The sequence below is a fragment of the Mesoplodon bidens genome (genome assembly GCF_964165515.1).
Source record: "Mesoplodon bidens genome assembly, chromosome: 11".
NCBI lineage: Eukaryota > Metazoa > Chordata > Mammalia > Artiodactyla > Ziphiidae > Mesoplodon > Mesoplodon bidens.
This window is the reverse complement of record NC_138167.1, coordinates 20691463-20705351: the sequence shown is the minus strand read 5'-3', so window position 1 is coordinate 20705351 and position 13889 is coordinate 20691463.

Here is a 13889-nt window from a genome sequence, read left to right as displayed (position 1 = left end):
GCTTATTCCAATTACCTCAAGTGCTGGGCATTTTATTGTAAGAATGAATGTGCAAAAGAGGAAGCAGGAATCTCACCCACTATGTAGGCCAGGCATCATGCCTATCCTATGGGGCATCCTCAGAAAGAGCTGGAACTGCTGTGGATTTGGTCACTAGAACAAAACAAAACAAAATTCAGAAGCAAATGTAATATCAAAGTGGGAATTTTCATTCTACTGTTTGTTAATACATGTAACCTAACGAAATCTGAATTTCAAAGACGAGAATCATATGGAGATCCAGGAATAAGAATCAAGCTACCCAAAAGGGAAAAAAAAAAAGGGTAAAAAAGTTCAGGTAGCTCCAGATTCCTCCATAGCAATATTTACTACAGAAGACAGAGGAGTACCATTGCTGCCCAGAAGTGTGGTACATGAACCAGCAGCACTGGCATTATCTGGGAGCTTATTAGAAACTCAGAATTTCAGTTGCCATTCCATAGCTGTTGAATCAGAATCTGCGTGTGACCAGATTTTTCGGGTGTTTCCTAGGCTGCTTCTTTGAACTTTGCTTGCAATTTTCTTTTGTCTTCTTTTTTTTTCTTTTTCCTGAGAAAGCCTGTTTATGTAATTTAATTGAGATTGGAGATATTTGTCTGCACATTAGAACGACTTGAGGGATTTTTTTAAAAACGTGCATGGATCATACCCTCAGAGAACTTGATAGAGTTGGTCTGGGAGGATGGCCAAAAGTCAACAGTTTTTCAGAAACTCCCAGTGTCATTACAATATACAGCTAAGGCTGAAAATCACTGAATCAAGGAAAACCAAATCCATGAACCCGTCTTGAAAAAATTACTGAAAGATGGACACCAGACAACAAAGAAATGAATCAAAATAAAGAGTTCAAAAATGAAGAAGCTGGGTTGAAGTAATTATTGAATTAAATTAAATTAAAATTCAATAAAAAATAAACTGCAACTAAATACCTTGGAATTTTGGTTAAATAATATAATAATTGGAGCTCTAGAAGACAAACATGTTATCGTGTACCCCCTAAATTTCTACTTATGTTTGGTGCACTCTCTCAACAAATCCCTTATTTTCTGGGTTTTCTATCATTCATTCCCAGGGGTTCACACAAGTGATGGCTGCTCCACGTCCCGCTTTTTGCCACCTCACCCCAGGCACACTCTTCTTCAGCTGAGCGACTTGACAATGAAAATGGTGACTTACCTTGCCAGTCTGCTCTGGGTTTCTAAAAGAGAGCCAGAAGTATGGACTAGAAAAGTAGGGAAAGCCTTGTGATACTAGATCAGAGTTAGAGGGATTAGAATGAACTCATGATGATATTTATATAAACTGCACAGCTCCTGCCTCTCTGAGGCCCTGCCTTGCAGATTCCAGTGCTTCAGCTGCCCTAACCCCTGATCTCCTCCTCCTTAGCTCAGAGGGACTGCCGCTCTCTGCTTGGATTCCAGATTGCTACACTGCAGTCAGGAGAATTTCCCCAGGCAGACAGCCAGGAGTCATGAGGCTCACCTCTTAGGTTTCCCTGCCTTCAGGGATTGATTGCAGTCTTGCGTTGCCGGCTCTGTCCTGTGTTGCTGCTTCTCCAGTGTCTGAAAACACTTGCCTTAGACATTTTGTCTAGCTTTATGGTTAAAGCAAGAGGGTTAGTACCAGATACTGCATCCTAGACAAGAGCAGAAATGCTGAACTATATATTTGATAATAGTATTAATGTAAAATTTCCTGAAATTGATCATTATAATGTGGTTATTAAAGAACTCCTGTTCTTAGGATATACATGCAGAAGTACTTGGGATAAAGCTGTCTACAACTTACTCTGAAATGGTTTAGTCAAAACAATAATAATACAAATAGTATTAATTCGTAGATTTGTAGAGGGAGCAAGAGAGAGAGAGAGAGAGATTGATAAAGTATATATGGAAAATGCTATTGGGAAGAATCTAGATGAAGTGTATACGGGAATTCATCACACTGTTTTTGTTAACTTTTCTAGAAGTTTGAAATGTTTTCAAAATAAACAGTGAACAAAACATCCCCTTGAGTGTGGACTGGGCTTAGGCTTCACGTCCCAAGTTAGTATGGAAAGAAAGAATAGTAACTTTACAGTGAAGAACCCTGGCAAGCACCACCTTCACTAGGTGATCAAGGTTGACATCACCAGTTGTAAGTCATGCGGATGTCATGTACCCACTGATACTATGTGATGAGCACATTTTCTTACTCAAGATTTATAACCCAAATTAAGAACTAATGGGGATCCTTAAATACACTTTTCCTTAAATGCCTTTTCAAATAGGGTAAATATTAGCCGTTCCATTTACACCTAACTAATTTAAGTAGCATCTGTCTCTAGAGAAATGAGGATGATATGTGTGTATTTATCAACTTTATTCTAATTTTAGAGTCCTGAGAAATTTATGACATTGCGAAATCAGGTGCTCAGGCCATTGTCCCCCACTACCTAGTCCCATTCATCAGAGTGCTCGTTTGGCTCACCCTTGCTGTGTGGCCCCTTGACCTGTTGATGAAAGCCTCTTCTCGTACAGTGGACCCGGCTGGAACCCAGATTACCCGGTTTCGAGGGATGGGTTAGCAGGTTGATGAGTTGGCGTGCCACGGTCCTGGCCACTTTGAAGGTCAGTGTGACTCCATTCCTTTCTAAGCGGCAAACTCTCTGACGCCTGCCTATGGAGAGTAGCGTTCCTTTTCTGGGAAGTTCGTTGTGGTAAGAAGCCTAACGTGCTGGTTTTCCTCACAGGGTTTAGCATCAGCCTGCAAGACCTCTGGAATTTTAATACTCACTCCTCTCCCCTATTTGCGGCTTTAGTCATTTCTTCTTTCTGGTTGTTGGGGAATATGTACTTTGGCAAAGGTAAAAAGTGAGTTGCCCATCTTTACATCTGTCAAGCTCCAAAGCACTGTTATCAAGCATCCAAGGCATGTTTCAGGAATCTTTTTCCTTCAGTTTGGATCTAGGTTTACAATAAACTGTAGTTGTTTTGTCTTAACCTTGATACTTTCTGCCCAAAGCACATGTGGTTGGTTTGGAGTGCACGTCACCTCTTTCCTCTCACAGTGAGAGAATGTGTGCTCTCCAGCTCACACAGAAAACAAAGTAATTGAACCAGAATAGGGCAAAAATAATGTCTCCTAAATTCTATCTTTGGATTTCCCCAAATGTGTTCACTTAGAACACTTCTGATGTACTTAACCTTCCTCATTCCTGCTCATGAAATTGTATTGATTATATTGACCAGGTGGGCTCTTGGGTTTTGTTTCATTATTAATCCGGATATCCCTAGTACCTAGCACCATGCCTAGCATTCAGTAAATATTTTTTTAATTAGCTAATTCATCCATTCACTCATTCATTCATAAAATGAATGGCCCTTCTAAAGTTTTAATGTTTCTAATATTGGAAATGGGTAAAATTGGGTGATATTGACAATTTATTATGCAGTTGAGAAAAGCATTGCATTACCTTTTACTTCACGGGTTGAAAATATTTTTGAGGAAGTTCTATCTTGAGAGAATAGTATACTCTACATTTATTATAAATTGATAATAAATTAACTAGATAACGTTAAATAGATTTTACAATAGAGCCTAAAGGGATAAACTGGTGAAACACTGTATCATGTTTTATAGCTGAAAAAAAAATAGTTTTCCAGATGAATATATTCGGTACCCTGTAGGGAGAAAAATGTAGTGAAATGGGTATGAGGTAACTGATGCTCATAACTCTCTTTTTCCTTTAGACACTAAGGTCCCTATGATTGCAGACCTCATGGAGCTCACAAAACTTCCTTGTGGTGCCTGCCAGTGTTATGAGACCAGGCACCACAGAGGCTCAAGACCAGCTCAGGGGAGCAGAGATTGCTACTGGTTATTTCCTTTCTCATGCTGGACAATCCCCTATGGATTCAGCAACTCTCCCCTCACTAGACCTTCTGAAATCCATAGTAAGCAGTAGGTTATTAGATCACAGTAGTGGAATGAGTCTGAAAATGGCATTTCCACCCCCCTCCCCAATTCAGAGATTTTTGTTCTGGGGGTGCAGTGGAAGAGTCTCATCTTGTGACCTTCTTCTGAATCTTGGCATCTTGGACTGATAGTACTTGCTCACTTACCCTGGAAGGATTTCCATGTGGAGCGGAGTATTCCTGACATGTTACTTTAAGGATATTGCTTAAATCTAAAAGTGCTCTCTCCAATACTCATCTTCAATAGACAAGACATTTCCAGATTATACAAATCCTACATATCATCTAGAGAAAAGTAATGTACCTAGAATGTACAAATGCAGTAATCAGGATACAGGTTATCATCGGATAATTCTATCCATGTAAAAGTGTCGTCTGGACAGGCAAAGCAAAGGCAAAAATAGGCTAAGGTCTTGGCCTCAGAACTCTTTCCCCTTAAGCTGGGTGCTCAGCATAGCTCATCCCGTTCCATCTGAGCATTTGAATTGTAAATTCTGCTGAGATTCAAAAAACCTGGGGTGCAAATCCTGGCTCCACTACTTAACTGCATAAACTTGGGAAAACCGCTTACACGTCTTTCTGTCTGTTTCCTTACCTATGTAAAGAAATGGTGATGGTATAAGGTCCATGAGTGTTTGGAGCTCTGTGAATGTTCAAATGCTAAACAAACATTAGTTGTAGTTGGTTCTTAGGAGGCAGTCTAGCATAGAGGTCAAGAGCATGGACTCTGAAGTGAAGCAGCCTGGTTTGAGTCTCACTTATCAGCATCCTGACCTTAGGTGTTACTTCTCTAATTCTGTGTTTCCTTGCCTGTAAAAAGGATGATTTTAATGAGCTAGAATAGCTATAAGGATTAAATGACATAATCTAAAACCTCCTGTATTTGCATTTCTTTCTGGGTGAGTTCTGTGGCCATGAACTGCTGTGGGAAGCCCGGAAGGATGGAAGACAGATGTGGCCTCCATTGGGGATGATGGGCCTGTATAGCCCAGCTGCGTTGGGCCCTTTCTGGGGCCACAGCAGCTGCACAGGGCTCTGCAGCCCGTTCCCACGCGTGAACTCTACGCCAGCGGCCCCCTGTGAGGTGCAGGGGCCCCGCCCTTCCTGCACCCCAGACAATGTGAACAACCTGCAGCCACTGGATAGGTTGTAAAACTAGTTTTCTTGGTGTGTTGCCATCTAATCAGTTCTCACGTGAGTGTCTTTCCGGGTCAGAGGATCATGAGTTCTTGGGTTCACTGTGGTCAGAGTCGATAGCCACCTAACAGGAAGTTGCCTCACTAATGAGATAATTCAGAATTTGTTTGGAACTTCAGTCTGTTGCTGGGTGACAAACTCCAATATCTAAAATCCACACAGATCTTGCAGTTTTCTAACTAGCACAATTGAATATCGCTTAGTCAGGAACATCCTAGGAGTCCCAGGCTGTCAAACACCCTTAATTACATTCAGACTGATTGGCATCTCATATCTGGAGCCCTAAACTGCTAGGTAAGTCACCTGAGTCTAGTCAGGTCACGATGGCTCTTCCTGAGATAGGCAATTGTTCCCACGAACAATCTTCATGTTTCTGGTGTGGAAAAGAGATACGACAGTGGCTATTTGCTACGTGTCTCTTACTATATATGCTGGGCACTCTGCTAAGCATGTAACATGTACTAATTTATTAAATTTATGAGGTAGGTGCTACCATATAAGGAAACCCAGAGGTTAAGCAACTTGCTCCTAGTCACACGGCCACCCTTCCCTAGGCTTGTTCTGCCCTTTGCTAGTCCATACCTGATTTTAGCAACAAGTCAGAGGGACAAAAAAAAAAAAAAAAATCCCCATAGTAACATTTAATTTGTCTCTAATAATTGCTGAAGACTACTTCTTTCTATCACTAAATTTACTATAAAGAATTTGATTCTAAACAGTCATATAAAAAAACTTTAAAAACTTGACTAATTTTACAGTCATGTAATTCTGACTCTAGAAATGTATATTTGTGTCAAAAATAATGTATCATCATTTTATTAATGAGTTTTGTTCCTTAAAAACTGCTTTATCCCCCTAATGTGAAATCTTATTAAAGTTTTATCCTTATTTTTTTCTTGCATGTCTATTCTGATTTTGGCTTATTGAGACCTAACCTGCCTAATATGCATAGGATACAAATTAAATGCTTCCAAAATATCCAGAGGAAAATTTCACCCAGTCAATTGTTTTGTCACCTATAGTAATATCCTTTTTTTTTTTTTTTTTTTTTTTTTTTTTTTTTTTTTTGCGGTATGCGGGCCTCTCACTGTTGTGGCCTCTCCCGTTGCGGAGCACAGGCTCCGGACGCGCAGGCCCAGCGGCCATGGCTCACGGGCCCAACCGCTCCGCGGCATATGGGATCCTCCCAGACCGGGGCACGAACCCGTATCCCCTGCATCGGCAGGCGGACTCTCAACCACTGCGCCACCAGGGAGGCCCGTAATATCCTTTTAAATCCATTTTTTTGTTGTTTTGTTTTGTTTTTCCAAAAAGAGCTTTTCTTTAGGGTAGCAATGATTTTGTTGCTATTTAGACACTACCTATTTAACAGCAAAATGTCTTAACACCTGGTAGGTACTTAGTAATATTTAATGAACAAAATTAATTAATTAATATGTACTTTTCACAACATTATATTTATATCATATCATATGAGAATGCTTAATTTACAACTGTTAGTTTAAAAAATTATTAATCAGAAAAAAATATGTTCCTGGGCTAGCTACCAACCATTTCTTGTTACTAACTATTCCCTTCTGTGAAAACATCAAGGGTAGGGTGGGGAGGGAGGGAGGGATGGTGAGGTAGCTACACATGGAAGGGGCACCTTTAGAGCCTTGGATCTCAAACCTATGAGACTCAAAGCCTCCTTTTTATAACAAATATTTTGTTATCCTCCTTTACTATCCTGAAACAAAATCCATAGAAAATATAGTCTATAATACACATAATTTAAAAAATATATACCTTCACTGTAACATAAAGGAGAAATAAAAGGAAAGAAATATATATATGAAAATACATAAATATAGCTCTACTGTAAAACATAATGAAGTAGTCAGATACTTACACTGATAAAATGTTGGAATTTAAGAGATGTAGGAAAATCTGCAAGTTGATTCTTCTTATATTTGACATTATGAATGAAGACTGAAAAGGTATATTTAAATGTACACATAGAATCAACATGAATCAAGAGTTACTGACACAAACTGTTGCCAGTGACTTTTATTGAGGACTCAGTTCCACAAGCCGAGATGTTGCTGGTGACATGATCTTCAGAGACTTAGTTTCTAGGCTCATAAAATTATACACAACTTTTTCACCAGTAAATTTAAGGCAGGGCGTTAAAAGCTGTGAGACACACGTGATGATACTTTTTCATTGTTTGCAGCTGCTCTGTACGTTGTGGAAGGTTTACCATCCCTGCTCTTCACTGTATTACATGGTGCCTCGGATCACTGGGACCACTGGAAACACCCCTGCAAATTTCCAAATGCCCCTCGTGGGTAGAACCGCCTTCGTTGAGAAGCACCTCCCTGGAGGTTTGTAATAAGCTGGGATACTTTTTTTTTTACTGTCTTGCCAAAGAGTCTGGAATACCCAACAGTGGTTTCCTAGTATATTGCTTCATTGAACTTTCAATCCACTTTTTATAAAACTTTTATTTGGGAAATCTTGTTGGAGCAATTGAATACAATATATATGTCTGAGCCAACTCATCTGTAGGGCAATGCCATGCTCACTTCAGGCTAACTGAATAACTTTCCATATCCGGGCAAATACAGTCATCTTTGCAAATTATTTCCTTTAAAAATATGGACTTTAGGGGCTTCCCTGGTGGCGCAGTGGTTGAGAGTCCGCCTGCCGATGTAGGGGACACGGGTTCGTGCCCCAGTCCGGGAAGATCCCACATGCCGCGGAGCTGCTGGGCCCGTGAGCCATGGCCGCTGAGCCTGCGCATCTGGAGCCTGTGCTCCGCAACGGGATAGGCCACAACAGTGAGAGGCCCGCGTACCGCAAAAAAAAAAAAAAAATGGACTTTAGATTCTTGTTTCTATTTAGGACATTCTGATTCTTCAATGATTCAAGGCAAGTTGAGTGAGTGTGGACTTTGTAATGGTTTACTAATCCCTTGTCTTGTCAGTTTCACTCTGAAATCTGCACACCCTCCGTGGGTTACAAAATTATCACTTGACAGCTGCTAAGTGGCCTCAGTGAAATGAGTTGTTCCTTTTGATCAAATCCATAGTAGATAAAAATGACCAATGGCTGCTAGGCTTTACAGAGAAACTAAGTTTAAAACTTTCAAACTATTGTTACTTTGTCACTTTAGAAATGAGTCAGGGAGTGCCAGCAAATAAAATACGTTTACTATTATTTCTTTTTTTTTTCTTTAAGTCCTTGGAGTGAGAGGCCCATATGCTTTCAAATCCAATGCAGCAAGGCAAATTAATATAAAGATAAACAGCCAACTTCTTCGGTAGTGAGTATCTTCATTTTCTCCGGTCTCTTCAAGTAAGGAATTACCCTAATCCTGCGGCGTTGGAGCCCCAGAAGGTTGATGGACGGTAGCTGCTGCCCCCTAGTGTAGGACTCCTTGTTACTGCACACACTGGGTTGGAATAACCAGAAGCCCACTGCCAAATGCATAGGAAATAAACAAAGGTGCTGTGTTTAAATGATGCAGATAATTGAGAACTTTTTAAAGTATATCATTCTATTAGAACGAGTAGTTATAACACTTTTTTGTAATTGTTTGAAGAAAAAGTCGTTTAAATGTTTTCCTGTCATTGCTTAGAGTTTGATGTTCTCATCATCATTTTCTGCTCTTCCCACTTCAGGGCTGGCTACATAATTTGCAGGGCCCACTGATAAATGAAAATGTGGGATCCTTTGTTTAGAAAACAGGACAAGAGAGCCATTAAAAGTACTAAAATATGTACCAAAATACTTTTTCCTTTCTCTTTCAACCTCTCCCTTGACTTGTTATGGTGGTTTTTATTTGCTATTTAATGTAAATAATGTAATTTTTTGAAATTTTTAATTAGCTGAATGAAGTTTATCATTCATTTTTATACTGTGCAATGCAAATTTTAAGTGCAGGTATAAGAACAAATATAATTGTATTAAGTGCAAATAATTAACTCACACTGTGAAATTACTGAAACTATACAATTCATATTTTGTAGCCCATACACACTTATGTATTTTGTTCTTCCCAGAACAATGGAAATGGTAAAAAAAAAAAAAAGTATTTCAAGTGTTTTTATTTCACTTCCTGATTCATGCACATTCAACCAATATTCTCTACCTTTGGCTTACTGATGAGTAAGTAAGGACTGAATGGAAAAAGGACTATGGGTTGCCCAAGCTTTCCCTTTTCTTCTATGTCAAAATATGCAGCATAAGTGCTTGGCTAGGTAACAGGAGGAGGAAAGAATATGATAGGGTTTCTTGGTCATTTGTGTTTTTTAAACACCTTTGCCTTCTATTTGCATTAGGAGCAGGTTATGGTTCCAAAGGAAAGAATGGCCTCTTGGGGCTCTCAGTGCCCCCATTTACTCAATCATAGGTGTAGCACAGTTGGGGACTTCCCTGGAGGTCCAGTGGTTAAGACTTCACCTTCCAATGCAGGGGACGCTGGTTCAGTCCCTGGGAGGGGAGCTAGGATCCCACATGCCTTGAGGCCAAAAAACCAAATCATAAAACGGAAGCAATATTGTAACAGATTCAATAAAGACTTAAAGAAAAAAAAAAGATGTAGCACACTTATCTTGTCCTAGCCTTGAATGTCGCTGAACTCCCTGGTGTTGTGGGCCCAGTGGAATTCTGTGTTCATGGGACGTGGAGAATGCTGTCTGCAGATGGGGAGCTAAGGAATGATGGACACACGTGTTTTCTCTCCTCTGCTCATGTGCGTGCTCCACTGTCGCATCTAACTTCACTTACAGTTCACAAGGTCAAAAATCAAATTATCAAGAATTTCATGACAGTGACAGCAGAGCATTAAGCCAAGCACAGGGAGGGCCCTCTGAGTTCAGGACCTTGTACAGGCTGCAGGCCCATGAATCTGGCCTCTTGTAACTTGAATCAGTTCCACAAATGTACACCCAAAATCTGTTTTGCTTGTTTGTTTGGACTTGCATTATTTCCAAATGGGAATGTGTAATTCAGGGTCTTTGGGAGAATGTGGAGAGACTTTTCTTAGTGTACAATCACCAGTCAACAGTTACTTGCAGGCAGGGACAGCTGAAGTGGGATTCTGTGGCTGGAGCCTCGTGCTTGGGCCCTGATCTGGGGGGATGGGGTGGGGGGGGGAGGTGGGATGGGTGGGGTGGGGTGTGGTACCATGGTTTCATTCAGAGCCATCATTCTGAGGTGGGCATAAAGATCATTATTGTAGGGATTGTGAGAGAAGGTTTACTACATCTAATGGGGCATGCTCTAAAAGACTAGAAGGATATTTGCTGTAAAGAAATAATTGTGACAAGAGGCAAACTTAAGTTAATTTTGTAAACTTCATAATATTAAGGAATAGACTAGTAATAGTGTTTTTTCAGCGTAACCTTTCAAAATGTGTCTAAATATGCCTGGTAGCAGGGCCGAATTTTAGTTGAAAATTTATGAAATCAAGGATTCAATCAAAATGCACTTGTTCTGTGAGTACCAGGCTTAGAGCCCGTGCTGAGTGAGGGATTCCAAAGGTAGAAGGCAAAGTTCCTGCCTTCCAAGACCCATCTGGTTTGGAAATCAGAACAATAGCCACGAAATTATGAAGAAAGAGTAGAAGGGCCAGTTTTAAATTTTTTTTCTAGTCTAGTAATGAAATTTTATCTTACTCAATTTAGACAAAAATCTCTTAAAGACATAGCTTCGTTTCCTACCCTCTCAAAGGGTACCTTGAATGTGGTTTGATTTTTTCCCTTGATGTCCAACACTCATTGGCATTAGCCCGTTAGAATTTTTAAATTATTTCTTCTCCTCCTCCAAGAAATTTCTTTCTCCTGTTTTCTTCCCTGGGTGTAGAGTTATCAGCTCTTCCTTCCATGAATGACCAGCGTATGTTTCTACCAGACCTTCTATGTGTGTCTACCATTTCTTCATTTGCTGCCTGTCATATGGTAGAGGCTGAATACCAGCTAATGAAATTTGTATCCAAGTAGAGCTCTTTATTCCTTTGTGTAGATCCATATTTCCAACTGGTATCATTTTCTTTCTGCCCAGAGGACTTCCTTTAACATTTCTTGTAGTGCAGGTATTGTGGCCATGGATCCTTCAACTTTGTTTTTCACCTTTTTTTTTTTTTTGAAAGATGATAATGATCTTCACAACCAGCCAGTTGTGAGATTTGTTTTTGAATGCACGTACCCCTGTTTTAATGGAGTAAGTTTTTATTACACTGATCTTGTGACCTTGACTAATTAGTCCACCACTGTAGATATGTATTTGGTTTTCCTACAGTGGAAGATTCCATGGATTTGGCTTCATTTCTGCTAGACTTTATGAAGAAGTAAAGTCTTGCCTCTTATCAATTATTGAAAGCATTGTATAATTAAGCTATAAGTCCAAACCACAGGCCCATAAGAATTAGAATGAATCTTAGAATCATGGAGTCCAATCCCTGCCCTAAGTCCACACAAAAAACTTACATATTTTAGAGATAAAGAAGCTGTGGCAATCAGGTAAGAATTTTCATTTGCCACATGTATATGACAGAAGCCATATTTTATGTATGAAGATCGTGTTCCTCTGCCTTAGATTATCTGTCTACTACTACAGGGAGTGTAGTTCCAGTGTCATATCTTTGAAGTGAGTTTTGGGATAGAGCAGGAATGATGAAGAGTACATAGCAGCACATTAACATCTAAACATACAGGGTCATTTCCTCTTAATTTACAGGGTCCAGGGTTAGTCTGTCTCTGTATTCATAGCATCTGGCAGAACATATGACTCATATTAGGTGCTCAATAAGTGTTTTTATTGTTGGATGATAAAAGATCATTAACAATTATCCCTGGTTCAGAGACTGATGCTGGATACTAAAGAATCTACAGAGTAAAGAAACAGCTAAGTAATATGTAATTTGGAAAAGGGATGGTGAAAAAAAAAACTTCTTTTTTTTAAATTTAAAAAGATGACCACAATGACTGTGTCACTGTTTTTCTTGAAAGATCTTTACGTAAAGTCATTGATCTCTGTTTAAGAGAATACAGCAAGGGCTTCCCTGGTGGCGCAGTGGTTGAGAGTCCACCTGCCGATGCAGGGGACACGGGTTCGTGCCCCGGTCTGGGAAGATCCCATATGCCGCGGAGTGGCTGGGCCCGTGAGCCGTGGTCGCTGAGCCTGCGCGTCCGGAGCCTGTGCTCCACAACGGGAGAGGCCACGACAGTGAGAGGCCCGTGTACCGCAAAAAAAAAAAAAAAAAGAGAATACAGCAAATGCAACAGAGCCATAAATATGACCATTAAAAGGCACAAAAGACAAGGTAGGAGATAAAAGTAATTAAATGACTTTTTAAAAAAGTGATGAATATTGACAGAGAAGCATAATCCAGGAGTAAGCATAAGGTGACTAATTTTCAGAGCTGGAAGAAATCACAGGAATCATTCTGGTCAGTTCTTTAATTTTACAGAAGATAATGCCAAAGTCCAGAGGAGTGAGATGGCTTTTCAAGGCATCACAGTAAATTGCAGAAAGTGAGGCCTAGAGCCTAATTTATCTCTCACTACAACCCTTTCTACTCTTCAGCTCAGCCTGCTCCAAATATTTCCTCTTCAGTATGGAAGATCAAATAAAAATATAGACTTGGGGTAAAGATCTAGAACAAAGGGAAAACAAGAAGGTAATTATTTTTATATGCCAAGGGATTTAAAAAATAAATTAAAATCTGAACATGAATATCCATGTCAGGACTTTCCCCAAATTTGAAAACCTGCCAAGCACCAGAGTTTCTGTGTAGATAGAATTTTTTAAGTGAAAATTTGCAGCATGAAAACAAATCCCCAACCTTAAACAGATGGGAATTGGTGGGGCAAATACAGCTAATATTCACAATATCACAAGATCAAGCTTCCAGTTTTGTAGACTGCAGGAGCCTAACTTGAGGGAACTTTGGATAAAGCCAAACAAGAGTCCGAAAATCTGCCAAGCACCAGAGTTTCTGTGTAGATAGAATTTTTTTAGTGAAATTTAGCAGCATGAAAACAAATCCCCAACCTTAAACAGATGGGAATTGGTGGGGCAAATACAGCTAATTTTCACAATATCACAAGATCAAGCTTCCAGTTGTGTGAAGACTGTAGGAGCCTAACTTGAGGGAACTTTGGATACAGTAAAGCCAAAACAGAGTCCTCCTGCAGAGGGCACCGGCGAACAGGCTGGGAGAGCACGGCTGAGGCACACTGCGTCCCCCTGGAAGGCGGGAGCCCCTCTTAAATCAGGCTCTGATCCATCATCACACTCCAGGGGCAACTGGAGCAGGAAAGACACAGTGTCAGGCTTTAACTACGTGCTCCCCGCAGGCAAAATTCCCCACTCTTTCTACATGTGTTCTCGGTGCTGCAGGCTGGCTTGGAGAAAGTTAGGCTTTTTCTTAACCCAATAAACGGTCAACAGAGGTGAAGGAAAATGTATGGAAAATGCATTTTCTCTGAGTTGTGATAAATAGAACAAACAAGTAAAAGAATCATTAAAAAGTACTTCGAGCCACTCAAATGTTGAGAATTTGCTTCAATGACATTATAAGGTAAAGAAATGTAGTTAAACTAATTTCCATTTAGGCAAGAATGTGTTTACTCTCTTTAGCTTAGAGCTATTAAGCCTAATGGAGTTTTGAAAAATATTTTATTTTATTTCATTGAAATATAGTTGATT